Consider the following 25,102-nt stretch of genomic DNA (forward strand, 5'->3'; position numbering starts at 1 on the left):
TTCGCCGGATGTAAACAGCGCCATTGGGAAATTGGGAAAGCATTTTATCAGACCGATCTTGGTGTGGTCAGATGCTTTGAGGGCAGAGGAGAGATCTAGGATCTAATAGACCCCAATTTTTTAAAAAAAGAGTACCTGTCACTACCTATTGCTATCATAGGGGATATTTATCATCCCTGAGATAACAATAAAAATGATTAAAAAAAAAAAATGAAAGGAACAGTTTAAAAATAAGATAAAAAAGCAAAAAAATAATAAAGAAAAAAAAAAAAAAAAAGCACCCCTGTCCCCCCCTGCTCTCGCGCTAAGGCGAACGCAAGCGTCGGTCTGGCGTCAAATGTAAACAGCAATTGCACCATGCAAGTGAGGTATCACCGCGAAGGTTGGATCGAGGGCAGTAATTTTAGCAGTAGACCTCCTCTGTAAATCTAAAGTGGTAACCTGTAAAGGCTTTTAAAGGCTTTTAAAAATGTATTTAGTTTGTTGCCACTGCACGTTTGTGCGCAATTTTAAAGCATGTCATGTTTGATATCCATGTACTCGGCCTAAGATCATCTTTTTTATTACATCAAACATTTGGGCAATATAGTGTGTTTTTAGTGCATTAAAATTTTAAAAAGTGTGTTTTTTCCCCAAAAAATGTGTTTGAAAAATCGCTGCGCAAATACTGTGTGAAAAAAAAAACACCCACCATTTTAATCTGTAGGGCATTTGCTTTAAAAATATATATAATGTTTGGGGGTTCAAAGTAATTTTCTTGCAAAAAAAAAAAAAAAAATTTCATGTAAACAAAAAGTGTCAGAAAGGGCTTTGTCTTCAAGTGGTTCGAAGAGTGGGTGATGTGTGACATAAGCTTCTAAATGTTGTGGATAAAATGCCAGGACAGTTCAAAACCCCCCAAAATGACCCCATTTTTAAAAGTAGACACCCCAAGCTATTTGCTGAGAGGCATGTCGAGTCCATGGAATATTTTATATTGTGACACAAGTTGCGGGAAAAAGACATTTTTTTTTTTTTTTTTGCACAAAGTTGTCACTAAATGAGATATTGCTCAAACATGCCATGGGAATATGTGAAATTACACCCCAAAATACATTCTGTTGCTTCTCCTGAGATCGAGGATACCACATGTGTGAGACTTTTTGGGAGCCTAGCCACGTACGGGACCCCGAAAACCAAGCACCGCCTTCAGACTTTCTAAGGGCGTAAATTTTTGATTTCACTCTTCACTGCCTATCACAGTTTCGGAGGCCATGGAATGCCCAGGTGGCACAACCCCCCCCCCCCCCAAATGATCCTATTTTGGAAAGTAGACACCCCAAGCTATTTGCTGAGAGGTATAGTGAGTATTTTGCAGACCTCACTTTTTGTCACAAAGTTTTGAAAATTGAAAAAAGAAAAAAAAAATGTTTTTTCTTGTCTTTCTTAATTTTCAAAAACAAATGAGAGCTGCAAAATACTCACCATGCCTCTCAGCAAATAGCTTGGGGTGTCTACTTTCCAAAATGGGGTCATTTGGGGGGGGGGTTGTGCCACCTGGGCATTCCATGGCCTCCAAAACTGTGATAGGTAGTGAGGAGTGAAATCAAAAATGTACACCCTTAGAAATCCTGAAGGCGGTGATTGGTTTTCGGGGCTCCGTACGCGGCTAGGCTCCCAAAAAGTCCCACACATGTGGTATCTCCATACTCAGGAGAAGCTGCTAAATGTATTTTGGGGTGCAATTCCACATATGCCCATGGCCTGTGTGAGCAATATATCATTTAGTGACAACTTTGTGCAAAAAAAAAAATGTCACTTTCCCGCAACTTGTGTCAAAATATAAAATATTCCATGGACTCAACATGCCTCTCAGCAAATAGCTTGGGGTGTCTACTTTCCAAAATGGGGTCATTTGGGGGGGGGGGGGGGCTGTGCCATCTGGGCATTTTATGGCCTTCAAAACTGTGATAGGTAGTGAGGAGTGAAATCAAAAATGTACCCCCTTAGAAATCCTAAAGGCGGTGATTGGTTTTCGGGGGCCCTGTACGCGTCTAGGCTCCCAAAAAGTCCCACACATGTGGTATCCCCGTACTCAGGAGAAGCAGCTGAATGTATTTTGGGGTGCAATTCCACATATGCCCATGGCCTGTGTGAGCAATATATCATTTAGTGACAACTTTTTGTAATTTTTTTTTTTTGTCATTATTCAATCACTTGGGACAAAAAAAATTAATATTCAATGGGCTCAACATGCCTCTCAGCAATTTCCTTGGGGTGTCTACTTTCCAAAATGGGGTCATTTGGGTGGGGTTTGTACTGCCCTGCTATTTTAGCACCTCAAGAAATGACATAGGCAGTCATAAACTAAAAGCTGTGTAAATTCCAGAAAATGTACCCTAGCTTTTAGACGCTATAACTTTTGCGCAAACCAATAAATATACGCTTATTGACATTTTTTTTTACCAAAGACATGTGGCCGAATACATTTTGGCCTAAATATATGTCTAAAATTGAGTTTATTGGATTTTTTTATAACAAAAAGTAGAAAATATCATTTTTTTTCAAAATTTTCTGTCTTTTTCCGTCTATAGCGCAAAAAATAAAAATGGCAGAGGTGATCAAATACCATCAAAAGAAAGCTCTATTTGTAGGAAGAAAAGGACACAAATTTCGTTTGGGTACAGCATTGCATGACAGCGCAATTAGAAGTTAAAGCGACGCAGTGCCAAATTGTAAAAAGTGCTCTCGTCAGGAAGGGAGTAAATCCTTCCGGGGCTGAAGTGGTTAAAAATGTAATTTTGTGCAGGGCACTGTTCTAAGCACAGGAAACATGCGCCACTTTACAGGCATACTATTGACATCCCCAGGTACGATATTTAAAGGAATATTTCACTTTTTTTTTACTTTAAGCATCATTAAAATCACTGCTCCCGAAAGAACGGCCGTTTTTAAAACTTTTTTGCATTGATACATGTCCCCTGGGGCAGGACCCAGGTCCCCAAATCCTTTTTAGGACAATACCATGCAAATTAGCCTTTAAAATTAGCACTTTTGATTTCGAACGTTCGAGTCCCAATGGGGTTCTAACGTTTGTGCGAATTTTCGGTCCGTTCGCAAGTTCTGGTGCAAACCGAACGGGGGGGTGTTCGGCTCATCCCTACTCTGCTCTTGTGTTGTAGTTGCTTCACAGGGAAGGGTGGGAGCCATGTATACCCTACCGCTGCTAAATAAACTGTACTTTTCCTTAGTACACTGGGAGCACCTTCTCAAAACACCAGTGTATTGGCAGTTTTGCTGATTTAATGCTGATGACGCTATGTGCTTTGTGTACTGTTCCCACAGTACATGCTGTAAACATATCACCGATATGTGTAAACTTTCTGTGTAACCAATTGTAGCACCCTCCTAAGTAGGTGCTAGGGTTAGTGTAATATAGCTTTTTTCTCCTGCTTAACAGGAGAATTGCTAGAGAAATGTACTTAGCTCTCTGCTTAGCAGAAAGTTGTAAATGATTAGTGTAGCCTGCATGGTGTGCTCAGCTTCTGGTTGGGCCTGCCTCTGGTATACTCTGTATCCAAGTAACCTAGGAAGGTTCTGGATGAGTATGTGGATGCTATGCAGAACACAGCATGAATAATAATGCCACTGCAGCCAATTCCAGGGAGGGTGGTCCTCAATGATGCTGGGAGTAGGGATGAGCCGAACACCCCCCCCCCCGGTTCGGTTCGCACCAGAACCTGCGAACAGACCGAAAGTTCGCACGAACGTTAGAACCCCATTGACGTCTATGGGACTCGAATGTTCGAAATCAAAAGTGCTCATTTTAAAGGCTAATTTGCATGGTATTGTCCTAAAAAGGGTTTGGGGACCCGGGTCCTGCCCCAGGGGACATGTATCAATGCAAAAAAACTTTTAAAAACGGCCGTTTTTTCAGGAGCAGTGATTTTAATGATGCTTAAAGTAAAAAAAAAAAAAAAAAAAAAGTATTCCTTTAAATATCGTACCTGGGGGGTGTCTATAGTATGCCTGTAGAGTGGCGTGTGTTTCCCAAGCTTAGAACAGTCCCTGCACAAAATGTCATTTTTAAAGGAAAAAAAGTCATTTAAAACTTCTTGCGGCTTTAATGTAATGTCGGGTACTGGCAATATGGATGAAAATCAGTGAGACAAACAGCATGGGTACTCCCCAGTCCATTACCAGGCCCTTTGGGTCTTGTATGGATATTAAGGGGAACCCCGCACCTAAATTAAAAAAAGGAAAGGCGTGGGGCCACCAGGCCTTATATACTCTGAACAGCAGTATACAGGCGATGCAAACAAGACCGGCACTGTAGATTTATTGTTAAGTAGAATCTGTTTGTAATTTTGAACTGGTACATTTTTAACGTGTTTATCTCCAGCCAAAAAATCTATTTTAAGCTTTTTGGAAAACATAGGGAAGGGTTATCACCCCTGTGACATTTGTTTTGCTGTCTGTGCTCCTCTTCAGAAGATTTCACCTCACTTTTTGTCCCAATGACAAATGTTTTTTGAAAATTTGGGTTTTTTTGTGAAACAAGGATTGGTGATAAAGCATCAGTGGAAAGGAGAAACGTTTTTCCCATATTAACTCTTACAGGAGAGAATTTCCCTTCCTAGGGGTAGATTTCATCTCACTTCCTGTTGTCTCCTTTCGTTTGCAAGTAGGAGTCATTTGTAAGTTGGATGTTTGAAAGTAGGGGCCTGCCCTATATACTCAGCAGAAATTTGGGCCTTAGGTGTTGTTGTGGCCACAACACTGTAAGCCCTCACATGGCCCTGCTGTGAAATATTAGATCAAGAATTGTAATTACATGCCCCTGTTGAACAGGGGCTGAAAAATTGGGCCTTAGGCACTGGTGCTGGTGCCACAACACTGCAACCCCTCACAGATACTCTAGTTGGAATGCAGAAACGAGCCCTGCTGCAAAGTATTGCATCAAAAATTGTAATTACATGCCCCTGTTAAGAAGGGGCTGAAAAATTGGGCCTTAGGCACTGGTGCTGGTGCCACAACACTACAACCCCTCACAGATACTCTAGTTGGAATGCAGAAATGAGCCCTGCTGCAAAGTATTGCATCAAAAATTGTAATTACACGCCCCTGTTAAACAGGGGCTGAAAAATTAGGCCTTAGGCACTAGTGCTGGTGCCACAACACTGCAACCCCTCAAAGATACTCTAGTTGGAATGCAGGAACGAGCCCTGCTGCAAAGTATTGCATCAAAAATTGTAATTACACGCCCCTGTTAAACAGGGGCTGAAAAATTGGGCCTTAGGCACTGGTGCTGGTGCCACAACACTGCAACCCCTCACAGATCTAGTTGGAACGCAGAAACGAGCCCTGCTGCAAAGTATTGCATCAAAAATTGTAATTACACGCCCCTGTTAAACAGGGGCTAGAAAATTGGGCCTTAGGCACTGGTGGTGGTGCCCAGAACCAAAAATGTTCTTACAAGCTATCAGTGTGATGATTGAGAAGGAAGAGGATAATTACTCAGGGATAGTCACTCAGCATCAGCATAGGCAGTCTTTGAAGGGATCTGAGATTTCAAAAAAAATTATTCGGTTACATCAGCATCAGGTGCTTGGTAGCTTGGTGATTCATTTTTATGAAGGCCAGTCGATCGACCGAGTCGGTGGACAGACGCACCCTGTGATCGGTTACAAAGCCTCCAGCAGCACTGAATGTGCGTTCCGAAAGAACGCTGGATGCAGGACGGGCCAGTAGCTCAATTGCATACTGTGCAAGCTCTGGCCAGTGATCCATCCTCAAGACCCAGTAACCCAGAGGATTTTCGGTGGGAAAGGTGTCCAAGTCAGATCTTGCCCCTAGGTATTCCTGCACCATGTAAAACAGACGCTGGCGATGGTTGCTGGAACCGATCATACCTTGGGGCTGCGGACCAAAAAATTGTCTGAACGCATTGGTCAGACGGCCACCTTCTCCACCACTCCTTCTTTGACTGACCGAAGCTTCAGCAACACGTTGTCCAGAAACAGGAGTTTGTAACCTCCCAGTCTCTGGGAACGCGTTGCACAGACCTTTCTGCAAGGCCTCCCAAAGATGTTTCATCCTCTGCTCCCTCTGTGATGGCAAGATAAGGTCCGCAACCTTACCCTTGTAACATGGATTAAGGAGGGTTGCCAGCCAGTATTGGTCCTTCTCCTTGATACCACAAATACGAGGAACCTTACGCAGGCTTTGCAGGATCAGGGATGCCATGCAGCGTAGGTTTGCTGAGGCGTTCGGTCTGGAGTCCTCTGGGTCACTAAGGACGACATGGTCCGCAGCCACCTCCTCCCAGCCAAGTCCATGTGTTTCTTGGGACTGATCCTGCTGATGCTGAGTGCCAGGCTCCACCTCCATACTGACACAATCATCCTCCTCCTCCTCCTCGTCCTCTTCCTGTGTGATCAGCGGGCACGCAGGAACACTGTCTGGATAAAGGGGGCCTTGAGAGCTAAGGAAGTCCTCCTCTTCCTGCCTCTGTTCTGCCTCAAGTGCCCTGTCCATTATTCCACGCAGTGTGTGGTCCAACAGGTGGACAAGGGGGACAGTGTCACTGATGCATGTACTGTCACTGCTCACCATCCTCGTGGCCTCCTCAAATGGTGACAGGACAGTGCATGCATCCCTGATCATGGCCCACTGACATGGGGAAAAAATACCAAGCTCCCCTAACCCTGTCCTGGTGCCATAGTCGCACAGGTACTCATTGATGGCCCTCTACTGCATGTGCAGCCGCTGCAGCATGGCCAACATTGAGTTCCACCTGGTGGGCATGTCACAGATTAGGCGGTTCTTGGGCAGGTTAAACTCCTTTTGGAGGTCTGCCAGCCGAGCACTGGCATTATATGACCAGCAGAAATGCACACAGACTTTCCTGGCCTGCCTCAGGACATCCTGTAAGCCCGGGTACCTGCCCAAGAACTGCTACACCACCAAGTTAAGGACATGAGCCAAACAGGGCACATGGGTCATTTGTCCCTGTCGGAGGGCAGAGAGGAGGTTGGTGCCATTGTCGCAAACCACCATTCCTGCCTTATGTTGGCGTGGCATCAAACAACTCTGAACTTGCCCCTGCAGAGCTGACAGAACCTTTGCCCCAGTGTGGCTCCTGTCCCCCTAGCACATCAGCTCAAGCACCGCATGGTATCTTTTGGCCTGCATACTTGCGTAGCCCCTTGAACGGCTATGGAGCACCGCTGGTTTAGAGGACAAAGCACAGGAAGAGGCCATGGAGGAAGAGGAAGAGGAGGGGGTGGAGGAGAGAGGTGTGTCACAATCATTAGTAGTGGCATTTTGGAGGCGTGTTGGCGGAACAACCTCCAACACTACTGCACCTTGTCCTGCATCCTTCCCAGCCGCCAGCAGAGTCACCCAATGTAACGTCCCTGTCCATGCCTGCTGGACCAGCGAGGCCAAGACATTGCCTTCCACATGCCGGTAGAGAGCCGGAATCGCCTTCCGTGAGAAAAAGTGGCGTTTGGGTACCTGCCACTGAGGAACCGCACATTCCACAAACTCACAGAAGGGGGCAGAGTCTACCAACTGAAAAGGCAGCAGTTGAAGTGCTAGCAATTTTGCCAAGCTAGCATTCAACCGCTGGGCATGTGGGTGGCTGGGAGTGAACTTCTTTCGGCGGTGCAGCAGCTGGGACAGGGAAATTTGCCTGGTACAATCTGACGTCGGTGTACCGAAAGCAGATAGCCCACAAGTACTTGGCTGTGACACACCTAATTCTACACCTTCATTCCTCTCAGTGCAGGTCCCAGAGAGGACTGAAGGTATAGTGGGGTTGGAGATCTCAGCTGATGAGGAGCAAGGAGAGGTCCTCTTTGTTCTTTGGTGTGGGTCTTTTACATATGCTTGAACTGCATGGCAGGTCAACATATGTCTGGTAAAGCATGTGGTGCCCAAGCGGGAGATGTTTTGGCCACGCGAGATACGCTTGAGACATATGTTGCAAATAGCAGCGGTGTGATCTGATGCACTCGTCTCAAAAAAGGCCCACATCAAAGAACTTTTGGAATAACGCGCAGAGACAGCAGCGCCCTGCACTTGCAGAGCTTTGGGGTGTGATGCAGTCAGTGTGCTGCCCTTAGGCTGGCCCCTGGAGGGCATCCTGCCTCATTGGTGATGTGCCTCCTCCTCCTCTCTCCTATCAGGCACCCACGTTGAGTCAGTGACCTCATCATCCCCTCCCTCCTCATCACTGGAGCAAACCTGGCAGTATGCTGAAGCAGGGGGAGCATGACTGCCAGATTGCTGTCCTTCTTGGGCACCCCCTCTGTCCGTGCTCACATTACTGCCTTCATCTAGCTCAGTATCATCATCAGAGCCTTCTAAACGCTGGGCATCCTCCTGGAGCATGTACCCAACACTGTGGTCAAACAGTTTGAGGGACTCCTCAGGAGGACATGGTGGGGCTAGGGAAGGAGTCACTGATGCCATTGAGCCACGAGAAGAGGCCGCGTTGGCAGCTGCTTTGCCAGACAAAGTACCCTGAGCATGGGTGAGAGAGGATGAGGAGGATGAGGACGGCTTGGTCATCCACTCGACCAAGTCTTCCGCATATTGCGGCTCAACACGGCCAGCTGCCGAAAAAAGGCCAAGCGTGTCCCATGGCCACGTGCTGATGAGGATGCACCATCTCCACGACCAGCACTGTTGCCTCTAGACACAGAGCCTGCTTGCCCTCTTTTATTGGCGTGTGCTGTCTGCCTCTCCTTGTTGGCCTTCCAGACATACTAATGGCCTGTAGCTGCACTAAGCTGGGATATATATATATATATATATATATATATATATATATATATATATATATATATATATATATATACTGATACTGCAGCCATCAACTGCCTGCCTGTAGTATGAGAACACCACCAACCTTCTACAGGTATCTTTAGCTGAACACTGTGCAGAGCTCGCACAAAAACTAACTTGTAGCTTATTTAGCTGCCTGAGGTAGTGATAGGATCAGGAAAACACCACCAACCTTCGACAGGTAGCTTTAGGTGAACACTGTGCAGAGGTCACACTAAACTAACTTGTAGCTTTAGCTGAACAATGTGAGGAGGACGCACTACCCTAACTTGTAGCTTTAGCTGAACACTGTGCAGAGGTCACACTAAACTAACTTGTAGCTTTAGCTGAACACTGTGAGTTGGACGCACTACACTAACTTGTAGCTTTAGCTGAACACTGTTCAGAGGACGCACTACACTAACTTGTAGCTTTAGCTGAACACTGTGCAGAGGTCGCACTACACTAACTTGTAGTTTTAGTTGAACACTGTTCAGAGGACACACTACACTAACTTGTAGTTTTAGCTGAACACTGTGAGGAGGACGCACTACACTAACTTGTAGCTTTAGCTGAACACTGTGAAGAGGTCGCACTACACTAACTTGTAGTTTTAGCTGAACACTGTGAGGAGCACACACTACACTAACTTGTAGCTTTAGCTGAACACTGTGCAGAGGTCGCACTACACTAACTTGTAGTTTTAGCTGAACACTGTGAGGAGGACGCACTACACTAACTTGTAGCTTTAGCTGAACACTGTGAGGAGGATGCACTACACCAACTTGTAGCTTTAGCTGAACACTGTGAGGAGGATGCACTACCCTAACTTGTAGCTTTAGCTGAACACTGTGCAAAGGTTACACTAAACTAACTTGTAGCTTTAGCTGAACACTGTGAGGAGGACGCACTACCCTAACTTGTAGCTTTAGCTGAACACTGTGCAGAGGTCACACTAAACTAACTTGTAGCTTTAGCTGAACACTGTGCAGAGGTTACACTAAACTAACTTGTAGCTTTAACTGAACACTGTGAGTAAATAGTCTAGCTGCCTGACTGTGGTACTAATAGGATCAAAAGAACACCAGCAATTTTCTTCAGGTAGCTCTAAATACTAACAAGACAAGCCTGCCTGTCAGTAGGAAGATAACAGGAACGTATCTAGCTAAACTGAATACAGTGTATATATATATATATATATATATATATATATGTATAAATATATATACAACACCTGGGATGCATATATATACACAATACACTGTAAGTGCAGCTAACTCACTGACTGTCCTGTCTAATCTAGCTAACTCAAATGAAATGACACTGTCTCTCTCTCTCTCTAAGCATGCTGGAACACACTACACAGGGCCGCCGTGCAGGCGGCCTTATATAGTGTGGGGCATGTTCTAAACCCCCTCAGCCATAATTGGCCAAAGCCACCCTGGCTTTGGCCATTTACAGCTCTCTCTACTGACGGCGCTGTGATTGGCCAAGCATGCGGGTCATAGTGCATGCTTGGCCAATCATCAGCCAGCAATGCACTGCGATGCCGCAGTGAATTATGGGCCGTGGCGCGCCACACGAATTTGGCGCGAACGGCCCATATCGTTCGCAATTCGGCAAACGATCGAACAGCCGATGTTCAAGTCGAACATGGGTTCGACTCGAACGCGAAGCTCATCCCTAGCTGGGAGATGGTATTTATTCTTTGGCTGCACTGAGCACAAGGTGTTTCACAGGAGTGGATTGTACCAGCTGGAGAAGAGTCTGCCTCCCCTGGCACCTGCTACCATAAGGCCTCAGGTGGGTGACCTGAGGGCTGAATTGAGAAAGCGTGTGCTGCCATGCAGCCATGGGTGGGTGACCTGAGCGTCTGAATTTAGAGAGAGTGACCCTCGTTCTACAGAAACCTGTCTGAAGGGGCTCTCTATTGAAGATCTGATCTGGTATCACTGGTAAAGAGTGTCAACTGGAAGTTGAAAGGCGGCTACCAGCTGTCCCTGGCATGTTGTGAGTACAGCAATGGCATACCAACGGGAGGGGGGGCTGGTCTACACCGGGTGCCATACATTGGAGAGGTGTCTTGGGTCCTTTCGCAGGTTTGTAGCATGAGGTTACCCCACCCCCTTTAAATTTGCAGAGCCTTGAGAAGCTGACTCCTCGGGGTCACTCAAGATGACAGCATCTGGAACTTCCTCCTCCCAGCCACGTACTACTCCCAAGGGTCCTGGTGTTGGAAAGCCATCGCTTATAGATTGACGCATGTCTTCCTCTTCTACGAAGCCTATGAAAGTGCCAGAATCCCCCACCTCTCCCCTCTCTCCTCCTGTGTATTCTGTGACATAAGAATGATGGTGTCTGGATAAAGTGGGCCTTGAGAGGAAAGGAAGTCCTCCTCTTCCTCCTACTGCTCTGCCTCCAGTGTCCTGTCCATAATGCCATGCAGAGTCTACTCCAAGAGGAACACAACAGGGATTGTGTCACTGATGCATGCACTGTCACTGCTCAATATCCTTGTGGCCTCCTCAAATGGTGATAATACAGTGCATGTATGCTTAATGATCAGCCATTGGTGTGGGGAAAAAAAGCTGAGGTGTCCTGAGCCCGTCGTCGTGCCATACTGGTTCAGGTACTCCTTGACGGCCCTTTGCTGCATGCATAGCCGTTGCAGCATTGCCAAAGTTGAGTTCCACCTGGTGGGCATGATACAAATCAGGCGGTTTACAGGCAGGTGGAATTCCCACTGAATTTCAGCCAACCAAGCACTGGCTGTGTATGACTGCCTGAAATGGCTACAGACTCTTCTGGCCTGTTTTAGTACATCTTGCAACCCTGGGTACATACTTAGAAAATGCTGCACCACCAAATTGAGAACATGTGCCAGGCATGGCACATGTGTCAACTTTCCCTGTCTAAGGGCTGACAGGAGGTTTAAGCTATTATCGGACACCACCATTCCTGGCTCCAGCTGGCATGGTGTGAACCACCTCTGGGCCTGTCCCTGCAGAGCTGCAAGAATCTCTGCTCCGGTGTGGTTCCTTTTAGCACCTTTTAGCCTGACTCATAGAATAGCCCTTTGAACACTTAGTGGGTACCTGATGTTCATAGGACAATTCTGCATTGGAGGGCATGGAGGTGGCAGAGGAGGAGGTGGAGGTAGAGCTCACAGGCATGGCATCATCACCACCAGCTGTATGGAGACGTTGGGGCACAACAAGCTGCAGCACCGAGCTCTGTCCTGCATCCTTTGGAGTTGCAAGCAGCGTTACCCAGTGTGCTGTGAACAAAATATATCGTCCCTGCCCATGCTTGCTGGACCACGTGTCAGCAGTAAGGTGGATTTTACAGCTGACTGCCTTGCCCAACTATGCCAGAATATTCCCTTCCACGTGATAGTAGAGAGATGGAACGGCCTTACGTGAAAAGTAGTAGCAACTAGGAACCTGCCATTGTGGTACTGTCAGGAAGGGCATGCCAGCACCCAAGATGGCTGCCGAAGAATTGACCTGTTACCTCTGCCTGTCAGGAAGGGCATGCCGGCACCCAAGATGGCTGCAGAAGAAGATGACCTGTTACCTCTGCCCCTGTCAGCATGCCATTGGTGCGCACGCACCCTGTGACAGCTTCTGCCGCCCAAACAGGCTATTTAAACTCAGCCAGTTTCCAGACTCAGTGCTGTCTGCTCTACAGCGTTCCCTGTGTATACTGCAATTACTTACCTGACTTCTGTTCCTGTTGTAACCCAGCTTGCTTCCTGACGTTTCTCTTTCCTGCCTGCATCCGACCCCCACTCCGCAGCTGCCTGCTCCTTCTGCCACTCTGCTGCCAGCCTGTTGACGACCTGATTCCGCTTTTGCTTCAGCCTCTGTTCCTGACGTGCCCGTTTGTGTATGACCTGGCCTGCCTGTACATGCCTTCTCTTCAGCCTCGAGGGTGCTACCATCCCTTCTGCTGCATCTGTACTTCTGCCTGTGGTGACCGGTTGTCTACTCACTCCAGCTACCTGTCTACCACAGCTCTGAGATTCTTTCAGACACCTCTACAGCCCAGCTGAGTGCTCTGATTCAGCTCCAGGTTCAGCCTTCCCGCCAGGCACTTGTGCGACTCTGTATCTCAATGCTTCCTGTCAGCTCTATCAGGGGCTCCAAGTCAGAGTTGTAAGAGAGACTGTCCTCTGCATATCAGGCTCCATCACCAGGTACGTGACAGTAACAGACAGCCATGTCTGAGCCTGTGCGAGGACCCTCTCCTATGGAAGAACTCTGCCAACACCTAGCCGGATTAACCCAAGCTATAAAGAACTTACAACAGGGTTATACCCAGCTGGAAGGCCAAATACAGACCTTGTCTGCCTCTGCTCCTGCTCAAGCACCTTCCACTTCTGGGATGCCAGCAACCTCCGCAGTCGTTATGCTACCACCTGAACCCAGAGTCCCAACTCCTGAAACGTTCCACGGAGAACACAAGTTCAGAGCCTTCCGCAACGCATGCAAACTCTATTTTGTGCTACAACCACGCACCTTCTCCCTGGAAGCCACCAAGGTCGGGTTTGTCATTTCCTTGCTTCAGGGGAAACCACAGGCCTGGGCCCACCGACTCCTTGAACAAAAGGCCACATCTGACGGACTTAGCCTCTTTTTTTTGGAGCCATGGCTCAGTTATATGAAGACCCCCAGCAAGCCGCTCTTCACATGCTTCAGCAGGGTCACAGAGCAGTGGAGGGCTATGTTTCTAAATTTAGGCTCTGGAATTTGACACCAGCTGGAATGATGCTGCCCTGCGTTACCAGTTCTGCATGGGCCTTTCTGATCTCAAGGACGAGCTAGCATGAACAGGTGTCCCTTCCACCTTGGAGACACTTATAAATTTGTCAATCCAGATTGACCGTCGCCTAAGAGAACGTAGGTCAGAACGAGCCACCAACCAGTCACGCCCAGTATGGATGCTTCCACGAGTGCCTGGTTCTTTCAGTCCCGCTTCAGCTGCTCCTGCCGCATCCGCTTCAGACGCACCTGAACCCATGCAGTTTGGCTTCCTCCGCCCTTCTCTGACTACGGAAGAACGCCAGTGCAGACGCCAGCTAAATCTTTGCCTGTATTGTGGAGGATCAGGACATTATGTGAGGTCTTGCTCGGTCAAAATCCGTAAGTGCCTCTCAGTAACATCCGCTTCTCCTCAGTCTCTACCCAATAACTCTGCTCATCTTGCTCTTTCCATTTTGTTGCAGCTCCCAGGAGGAATTATCCAGACTCCCGCTATAATTGACTCTGGAGCTTGCAGCTGTTTCATAGATTTAGCTTTTGCTGCCAAACATCACATTCCTCTACTACCCAAGGCTCAGAGACTTTCTGTACATCTGGCAGACAGATCTGCCATCAAATCTGGATTGGTTTCTCACGAAACCATCCCGTTATCTACCACCATTGCCAAGAACCATCAAGAGCTTCTATGCCTAGATGCCATCGCCTCCCCTCTGTTCCCAATCATTCTGGGTATGCCTTGGTTAAAAGCTCATAACCCTCACATTAACTGGGTTACAGAAGAAATCAAGTTTCTTTCCCCCTATTGCCTTCAGCATTGCTGGCAAGAGAATCATCAGAACCAATCTCCCTTGCTGTGCATCGATGTGGAGTCTGAAGCCCGCCAAGTTGTTCCAGGAGCATATCACGACTTTTTGGATGTTTTCAGCAAAAAGGGAGCAGAAACGCTTCCTCATCACAGGGCCTATGACTGTCCAATTGAGCTCCTCCCTGAGGTTGAAGTTCCTTTTGGCAGGATCTTTCCTCTATCTGAATCTGAATTTGCTGCTTAGAAAGACTACATTGATGACGTCCTTAAAAAGGGGTTCATTCACCTTTCCACGTCTCCTGCCAGTGCGGGGATCTTCTTTGTAGAAAATAAAGACCACTCATTACGGCCCTGTGTGGACTATTGTGAACTTAATAAGGTCACTGTAAAAAGATGTTACCCTCTTCCACTTGTGCCTGAATTATTCCAGCGACTCGGTACGGCCACTATTTTCACAAAATTGGATCTTCGGGGTGCTTATAACCTGGTTCGCATACGAGAGGGGGATGAATGGAAGATGGCATTCCGCACATGGTTTGGGCATTTCGAATACCTTGTGATGCCCTTTGGACTTTGCAATGCCCCCGCTACTTTTCAGCACTTCATCAACGATGTCTTCCAAGATTTCCTGGATCTATTTGATCTATTTGGATCTATTTGTTGTTGTTTATCTTGATGATATACTAATCTCCCTCTCTAGATCACCACTGTAGTCATGTCAAGAATGTATTGAGTCGCCTTCGACAACACGGACTTTATGCAAAACCAGAGAAATGTGTATTTGAACGCTAAAGCATCCAATTCCTGGGTTTAATCATTTCCACTGAAGGCATCCAGATGGATCCCCAGAAGGTTACGGCTGGATTGGCCTGCTCCCAGTGATAAGAAGGGTGGCCAACGTTTCGTGGGGTTTGCAAATTTTTATCGAAAATTCATCAGAAATTTTTCTGCAATCATATCCCCCATTACAAGTTTAACCAAACAAGGTACAAGATTCTCTTGGTCTCCGGAAGCTCAGAAAGCTTTTGATACCCTAAAAAGACTTTTCACATCTGCATCTGTCCTGAAACACCCTGACCCAGCCCTGCCCTACACCTTGGAAGTAAACGCCTCAGAAACAGCGGTCGGAGCAATATTATCTCAGAGGCAGGGAGCTAAGGCTCTACTGCATCCAGTTGCATTTTTTTCCCGCAAGCTGCCAAATGCTGAAAGGAACTACGATGTCGGGGACCGAGAACTTTTGGCCATCAAAGCCGCTCTGGATTAATGGAGGTACCTGCTAGAGGGGGCCGCACACCCAATCTTGATCTATACCGATCAAATGAACCTCGAGTATTTAAGAACAGCAAAAAGATTGAAACCCCGACAAGCCAGGTGGGCACTATTCTTTTCTAGATTCACTTTTCACTTAACGTTGAGGCCCGGATCCAAGCATACAAAACCCTCTCATCTCCAGATACCATTCTATCCCCTGGGAACTTCCTGTTACTTCAAGGAGAGTTACTAAAATAAATTAAACAAACTCTAGTAAGGAACCCTTCACCACCCGGGGTCTCTCTACTGGCAAAGGATGGGCTACTTTGCAACGAAGACAAGGTCTTTGTGCCGGAAGACCTCCGAATGGCCATCCTGGGACGATGCCATGATCATATGCTGGCAGGTCACTTTGGCATTGGCAAGACAACTGAATTAGTACAACAGACATTTTGGTGGCCTGGGGTGGAAAAAGATTGTAGGGAATATGTGGAATCTTGCACCACTTGCATCCGCAGTAAAACCAGCAGATCCAGAGTCTGGGGTCTGCTGAAACCTTTAACTGTCCCCAGTAGACCTTGAAAGATGATCTCAATAGATTTTATTGTAGAACTCCCCCCATCTGAGGGCCACAACACCATTTTTGTAGTTGTCGATAGGCTATCTAAGATGGCACTTTTCCTGCCCATGAAGGGCACACCATCTGCTCGAGAAACAGCTCAAACCTTTGTCAAGGATATCGTAAGGGTTTCACGGGGTCCTGGCCAATATTGTGTCCAACCGTGGGGACCAGTTTACATCCAGATTCTGGAGAGCTTTATGTGATTCACTCGGGATTGAACTTTCATTTTCTTCTGCATATCACCCACAAACGAATGGGCAGACAGAGAGGACTAATCAAACTCTCGAACAGTACCTGCGAGGTTTCTCCTCATTTTCTCAAGATGATTGGGCTTCTCTGCTTCCCCTGGCCAAGTTTGCTTATAACAATTCAGTACACTCTGCTACAAAGCAATCTCCATTTTTTGCAAACTACGGTTTCCACCCTTCTTTTTTGTCTAATACAATTCCAGATTCGCCTGTACCAGCTGTTTCCGAAACTATAAATTTCTTCAACGCCAATAACAAACTGCTACAGGAAACAATGGCCAAGACACAGGCATACAATAAGGAAGTTTTTGACAGGAAAAGAAGGGGAGAATTGATCTTGAACCCTGGTGACCAAGTGTGGCTAGCAACTACTAATTTGAAACTGGCCTGTCCCTCGAAGAAACTGGGCCCTAAATTTATAGGACCATTTCCAGTGAAGAGACGGATCAATGAGATTGCGTATGAATTAGAGTTGCCTGAGTCATTTAGAATCCACCCTGTGTTCCACATAACCTTGTTGAAACCTGCCATTCCTGACCCCTTTCCAGGAGGAAGTTCTGGCCCGCCTGAACCTGTAATTATTGACGGGGAGGAAGAGTTTGAGGTGGAAACAATCTTAGACTGCAGGAAGAGAAGAAATCAGATCCAGTTCCTGATAAAATGCAAAGGGTATGGGCCAGAGGACAACTCCTGGGAACCTGAAGGTAATATCCATGCCCGAAATTTGGTTCAAGCTTTTAAGAACTCCCATCCTGACAAGTGGGCCAAGTTAGGCATCCGGAGGCTGCCCTTTGGGGGGCAGTATCAGGAAGGGCATGCCAGCACCCAAGATGGCTGCCAAAGTAGATGACCTGTTACCTCTGCCTGTCAGGAAGGGCATGCCAGCACCCAAGATGGCTGCAGAAGAAGATGACCTGTTACCTCTGCCTCTGTCAGGATGCCATTGGTGCGCACGCACCCTGTGACAGCTTTTGCTGCCCAAACAGGCTATTTAAACTCAGCCAGTTTCCAGACTCAGTGCTGTCTGATCTACAGCGTTCCCTGTGCATCCTGCAATTACTTACCTGACTTCTGTTCCTGTTGTGACCCGGCTTGCTTCCTGACATTTCTGTTTCCTGCCTGCATCTGACCCCGGCTTGTCCCCCACTCCGCAGCTGCCTGCTCCTTCTGCCACTCCGCTGCCAGCCTGTTGACGACCTGGCCTGTAATCTGATTCCGCTTCTGCTTCAGCCTCTGTTCCTGACGTGCCCGTTTGTGTATGACCTGGCCTGCCTGTACCTGCCTTCTCTTCAGCCTCGAGGGTGCCACCATCCCTTCTGCTGCACCTGCACTTCTGCCTGTGGGGAGTGGTTGTCTACTCGCTCCAGCTACTTGCCTACCACTGCTCTGGGATTCCTACAGACACCTCTACAGCTCGGCCGAGTGCTCCGATCCAGCTCCAGGTTAAGCGATCCCGCCAGGCACTTGTACGATTCTGCATCTCAGTGCTTCCTGTCAGCTCTATCAGGGGCTCCAAGTCAGAGTTGTAAGAGAGGCCGTCCTCTGCATATCAGGCTCCATCACCAGGTACGTGACAGGTACAGCACATTGTGCAAATTCACAGAAGGGGCAGAATCCACCAGGCTGAAAGGCAGAAGTTGGAGAGCCAACAGCTTTGACAAGCTTGCATTTAGACACTGGGCATGTGGGTGGCAGGGACTGTATTTTTACCGCCACTGCAGCAGATGCGGCCAAGAAATTTGCCGGCTACAGTCTACAGCTGGTGGTGTGCTGCTGGCCGATGTGCTGCTAGGACCTGGGACACCCTGTGCTATACCATACCATTATCCCTGTCAGTGGAGGCTGCTGAGAGGTAATGACTTGGTATAGCAGGGGCAGACTGAAGTGGGTAAGGAGGAGGAGGAGGAGGAGGGACAGATTTGTGCCCCTTTTGTGTGGCTTTTGGGTGCTCTTGCCAACAAGCTGAGTGGTTGGACGTTAAATACCTTGTAATGCCCCGTACATACGGTCGGACATTGATCGGACATTCCGACAACAAAATCCTAGGATTTTTTCAGACGGATGTTGGCTCAAACTTGTCTTGCATACACACGTTCACACAAAGTTGTCGGAAAATCCAATCATTCTGAATGCGGTGACATAAAACACGTACGTTGGGACTATAAATGGGGCAGTAGCCAATAGCTTTCATCTCTTTATTTATTCTGAGCATGCATGGCACTTTGTGCGTCGGATTTGTGTACACACGATCGGAAATTCCGACAACGGATTTTGTTGTCGGAAAATTTTATAGCCTGCTCTCAAACTTTGTGTGTCGGAAAATCCGATGGAAAATGTGTGATGGAGCCTACACATGGTCGGAATTTCCGACAACAAGGTCCTATCACACATTTTCCGTCGGAAAATCTGACCGTGTGTACGGGGCATTAGGCGTGTGGAACCCAAATGGTTGGTGTTTTTGCTACGTTTGATGTGCCTATGACACAGTTTGCAGATAGCAACAGTGCAATCTGCTGCAGAAGTGCTGAAAAAGGCCCAGACAGCTGAGCTTTGGAGAGTGGGCCGAGAGATAGCAAGCTGTAGAATGTGATGGAATGGGGTGGCTGCTTTCTACTCTCTTGATGTCAGCCTTCTTGGGGTTGTGCCGCCTCATCTTCATTTTCCTCCTCTGCTCTATCTGGCACCCAAGTCGTATTAGTGACCCCATCATCATCATCATCATCTCCATCTCCTCCATCTTCATCATTACCACTGAAGACAACTTGGCAAACTGCTGCGGCTTGGGGAACATGAATGCCAATTTGTCTACCAGTGTTTCTCCCTCTCTCTAGGCTCATGTTCCTGTCATCCTCAACCTCAGAACCAACATCTGAATCCAGTAATGGCTGGGCATCATCAAGGAGCAAGTGGTTGATGCTGTGGTGATATAACTCAGCTGACTCCTCAATGGCTGATGTTGGGGCTATGGCAGGAATAGATGTGGACAAAGAGGCAGGTTTATCCACTCTGGCAACTGCAGGGGAATGCACACTTGTCTCTGCTTGCATGACAGAGAATGAGGAGGTTGAGGAAGGTTTAGTAAGCCAGTCCACCACCTCCTCTGCATTCTGTGGCTGGATAGCACTGGCAAACTCACTAAACAGAGGAAATGATACCCTGCCTGAGGAGTGACCACCACGTCCACCTTGCCTGTGGACACATTTGTTGCTGGCCCCCTTACAGTGCCAAGGGAACATCTGCCTCTCCTTGCTGTCCTCCCAGACATTATTGGGATGGAGGGGGCGGTGCTTATAAGCAAATGTAAAGAAGAAGTTGAAATCTGTACGTAGATGCACCTTAATCAATGTAAAGAGGTGTTTGGTGCACTTTAATTTGACTACTCAAGCTACACAGACACACTCCACGGATACACTATAATATACTGCAATATAATGCGCCAAACATACAGTGACGCACAGAACTATATGGCATTAAACTGGCAGTAACACACGCAAAACGATATGGCGTTGAACGCGCAGTAACGCACACAGAAGTAAATAGCGTTAAACTGGCAGTAACGCACAAAACTATATGGCGTTAAACTGGCAGGAACGCACACAAAACAGTATGGCGTTAAACTGGCAGTAACGCATGCAAAACTATGGCGTTAAACTGGCAGTAATGCACACAGAAATAAATGGCATTAAACTGGCAGTAACTCACAAAACTATGTGGCGTTAAACTGTCAGTAACGCACACAAAATGATATGGCGTTAAACTGGCAATAACGCATGCAAAACTATATGGCGTTAAACTGGCAGTAGCACACACAGAAGTAAATGATGTTAAACTGTCAGTAACGCACAAAACGATATGGCGTTAAACTGTCAGTAACGCACAAAACTATATGGCATTAAACTGTCAGTAACACACACAGAACTATATGGCGTTAAACTGGCAGTAACACACGCAGAACTATATGGCGTTAAACTGGCAGTAACGCACACGAAACAATATGGCGTTAAATTGGCAGTAACGCACACAGAACTATATGGCGTTAAACTGGCAGTAATGCACGCAAAACTATATGGCGTTAAACTGGCAATAACGCATGCAAAACGATATGGTGTTAAACTCGCAGTAACACACACAGAAGTAAATGGCGTTACACCGGCATTAACGCACACAGAAGTAAATGGCGTTAAACTGGCAGTAATGCAATCAAATAGACGTGTTCAATTACACTGATGATGCTATCTGAACTGCCCCTACTCTAGCTATACACTGTCAAGATTACTGACACAGTCTCACTACACTACACTGAAACTATATGAGCTGTCCCTACTCTACACTAATGTATGTATGAATGACACGGTCTCACTACACTACAGTGAAACTATCTGAGCTGTCCCTACTCTAGCTGCACACTATGCAAAGCTGAATGATGGTCCTCCTCACTACACTCACACTATCCCTAGACTGACACTAAACTAATATTCTACACTGACAATTGAAGCAAAATAGTACAGTATAGCACACTAACTAACTGATAGCACTGAACAGAGCCCTGTTCTATATCTCTCTCCATGCCGAAATCACACTCAAAATGGCTGCCATTGAAAGAATGCTTTTGTACTGTGGGGCAGGAATGAGCCATGATTGGATAAAGTCATGATGACACTGCTTTAGCCAATCAGTGCTTGCAATGCACTGTTCAGCACTGCAATGCATTGTGCTGAGTTCGGGGGGGGGGGCGAACAAACGGTCGAACTAACCGTTTATTCGGCTGTCCGAACAGCTGAAGTTCAGCCCGAACTTATGCTCGGGCCGAACCGTTCGCCAATCCCTATTCAGCAGCTTTTCCCTGGGCCCTGTCACACTGACCTTGAAAATCAACATCTGTGACACAGACTGGGTTGGGGGAAGGAAAATAACACATGTATATGTACACAAAAAAACTTCTAAATCAGAATTGATCTACAGGCGTTCTCTTACCTGTGAGTTGAAACCTAATAGTCTAGCGTAACATTAGAGTGATCTTTGTGAGAAGCAGCCTGGAATGGCAATGTCTGACCATCTCTTCACAGTCTCCTGTATCATGCCCACAGTCTCTGACCATCTCCTGTATCACGTTCGCGCAGTCTCTGACCATCTCTTGTATCACAATGTAAAGTTGGGGGGTGCCAGATATAGATCCGCCCCGGGTGCCAAATGCTCTAGGTACGCCCCTGGAGTACAGACAACATGAAAGATCCATAGACTTGTGCTTTTAACCCCTTCTACTGTGCTACATAGTCAGCTAAGAGTCCAGACAAGGGAACACTGGCTAGTGTTCTGAAGAGCTTTGTCCAGCTGCTGCTTCTGCAGCATAGTACTTTGCTCAGTTTCTGCTACTTTTGGACTGCCAAATACAGAAGCAGTCAGCCATAACTGGCTTGTGATCTGAGGAGCTTTGCCCTGCTACTACTACTACTAAGGGATTTTGCTCTAATCTTGAAACTACATTGTTGCCACTGCCAATGAGAAGTCTGCTATTTGCTCTCAGCAAGGACTTCACCATTGTTTAACTGAGAGATCAGTTAGATGTCCCCAGTTGTGGATAGTTTTATTTTTGGAGTATACCACTAAATCCCCTTCCCTATCCAAGTTCTCCCAAAATAAAACAACAAACACAAAACCCCTAGACTGATCATCGAAGACAACGAGTGGAAGTGTATGTGCACTTGGCTGTGTGAATCTACCTTGTGCCTGGCAGCAGGACAAAAGTGGGGAAGACCTGGGCAAAATACCAGTGGCTACTATGGAGGAAGCACTACACAAGGATAGAGGTGGTTTCCCTTGGATAAGCATTAAAGTTACCCCGATAAGCAGGTGTGCAATTTAATATGTGCCACTCTCAGGTTCTGGTAGTCCTGACAAAGTACATCCTAAACAACATGAACAGTCTAGTATATAATCACAATCAGGCTGTGGGTACCCCTACATTTTACATTGTCCCTCTGTTATATCATACCACATCTCACTTTTCAACTCAACTATATCTTTTGGCTGCAGCGTCTTAGAATTTTATAAAATAATGTTTGCACATGTAAGCTGTGCTACTCTGTGCCAAATACTCCAATTCTCCTCTGATCATCCAAAGAGATGTCCAATTACCAGACAGATCTGACCACACAAATGTAGGTTTATATGTATTTTAAAGTGTTCACTCAATCATTCAATTTCCATACTTCCAACTTCTCAAGCTTGAGAAAGACGGACGATTAAACACATCAAGCTGCGCCTGAACTGATGTGATTACTTTGAAGTTTTAATGTGTTTGGTTGTTTTAACATTTAAAATAAAAATCTGTCTATCAATCTTATTTCTTTTTCCTCACTTGGTGATCTGAAATCTTTAATTGCTAGCAGCCTGTAAACAACAGAGGTTAAAGACAGATTGTGTGCATGCAGAGCCAGGATCCAGCCAGCAGCCTGTAAACATGTTAATTGTATCTAAAACAGTACCCCCAAATAATTAACATTTTGTCTTGCATTCCACCAGAGAAAGAGTAGGGCACTTCCTGTACCAAGGAAACTATTGTTTCTTGAACTTTTCTCACCAGAAACATAGTTGCCAACAGTCCCGATTTTCCCGGGACAATCCCGATTTTGGGACCTTCGTCCCGATTGGAGGCTGTCCTGAATCTGGATTTTCCATAAGGAAAATCGGGAATGTTTTTTTTTTGTTTTTTTGGAGCAGCGGGCTCCAGCAAAATGGCAGCCAGCGCCGCCGCTCTATCTTCCTCTAGTGTTGAGTGGAGAGGGGAAGGGGCTCGATCCGTGCAGCCAGTGAAGCGGCTTCTTTAGCTGCACGGCCCCTCCCCTCTCCACTGAAGCGAGCAATAGACACGGCGCTGTCGCTGTGTCTTGCTGAAAGTTCCCAGCCCCGTACTGCGCAAGCGCTGCACCTGCGCATTACAGGGGGTCCTCCATTGCCGAGGGGAACTTTCTCGGCAGAACACTGGCCGCTCCTGCACTGAGCGGGGGCCGGGCTGCACTGGGGGGGCTGCACTGAGGGGGGCTGCACTAACTGAGGGGGGGTGCACTAACTAAGGGGGGGCTGCACTGAGGGGGGGCTGCACTAACTGGGGGGGCTGCACTAACTGAGGGGGGCTCCACTAACTGAGGGGGGGCTGCACTGAGGAGGGGGCTGCACTAACTGAGGGGGGGCTGTACTGAGGGGGGCTGCACTAACTGAGGGGGGCTGCACTGAGGGGGGCTGCACTGAGGGGGGGCTGCACTAATAGAGGGGGGCTGCACTGAGGGGGGGTCTGCACTAATAGAGGGGGGCTGCACTGAGGGGGGCTGCACTAATAGAGAGGGGGCTGCACTGAGGGGGGTCTGCACTAATAGAGGGGGGCTGCACTGAGGGGGGGGCTGCACTAATAGAGGGCGGCTGCACTGAGGGGGGTCTGCACTAATAGAGGGGGGCTGCACTAATAGAGGGGGGTCTGCACTAATAGAAGGGGGGTCAGCACTTATGGAGGGGGTCTGCACTGAGGAGGTCTATACAGACTCTGGCGGGGGCACCTGATGCAAGGACAGACTCTGGCGGGGGCACCTGATGCAAGGACAGACTCTGGCGGGGGCACCTGATGCAAGGACAGACTCTGACGGGAGCACCTGATGCAAGGACAGACTCTGCTGGTGGCACCTGATGCAAGGACAGACTCTGCCGGGGGGCACATGATTCAAGGACAGACTCTGCCGGGGGCACCTGATGCAAGGACAGACTCTGCTGGTGGCACCTGATGCAAGGACAGACTCTGCCGGGGGCACCTGATGCAAGGACAGACTCTGCTGGTGGCAGGCGACGTGGCTAGTGACACGCTCAGGGATCCCACTGATTCGGCATTATGGTGAGTTGAATGATTTAATTTTATATTACAATGTAATAATAGAAATAATGCGCTTCAATCATCCTGACACCATAACAACCATGGTGCCGGGATGATTGAAGCGTTAACACCAGGCGTTTGGAGTATCTTTATCTGCTGATTGTTAAACTTTCTAGAATACACATATTTTTATTGTGTAGGATCTGGGGCTGCTGTCCCGTCATTTCCCTCTCCCCCTTTCCTTCTCCCCCTTTCCTTCTCCCCCTTTCCCTCTCCATCCCTCATTCATCTCAGACTCTAACCACACCCTCTTGAGCCACGCCCATTTAAGCCACGCCCACTTTCATGCAAGCCACACCCACTTTTCGTGTAAGCCACACCCATTTTTCGCCGCGACGCGCTTCGCCGCACTTATAGATTTTTTGCTAAGCCACGCCTACAAACGAATGCCCCGCCCCGTAATTATTGTACAGCTCCGCCTACAGCCAAAAAAGTGTCCGGCATATTATTTTTTTCAATGTTGGCAACTATGCAGAAATCTCACCAGATTTGGAGTGAGAATGGAGAGGAAGTCATACCCGAGGACATGCAGTGCAATGACATCCCTGCTTTTGCTTCATTCTTTGTGTGGATCTGTGTTTTCTGCATTTTTTTTTTGCATCTGCTTGATCCTTTTTCCATCACCACTAGTCATCAAGGGGCAGTTCCAACACTGAAGAAGCAATGCCCTGGCTCTAATGC

This window comes from Aquarana catesbeiana, linkage group LG06, assembly GCF_042186555.1.
Source record: "Aquarana catesbeiana isolate 2022-GZ linkage group LG06, ASM4218655v1, whole genome shotgun sequence".
NCBI classification, from domain to species: Eukaryota; Metazoa; Chordata; class Amphibia; order Anura; family Ranidae; genus Aquarana; species Aquarana catesbeiana.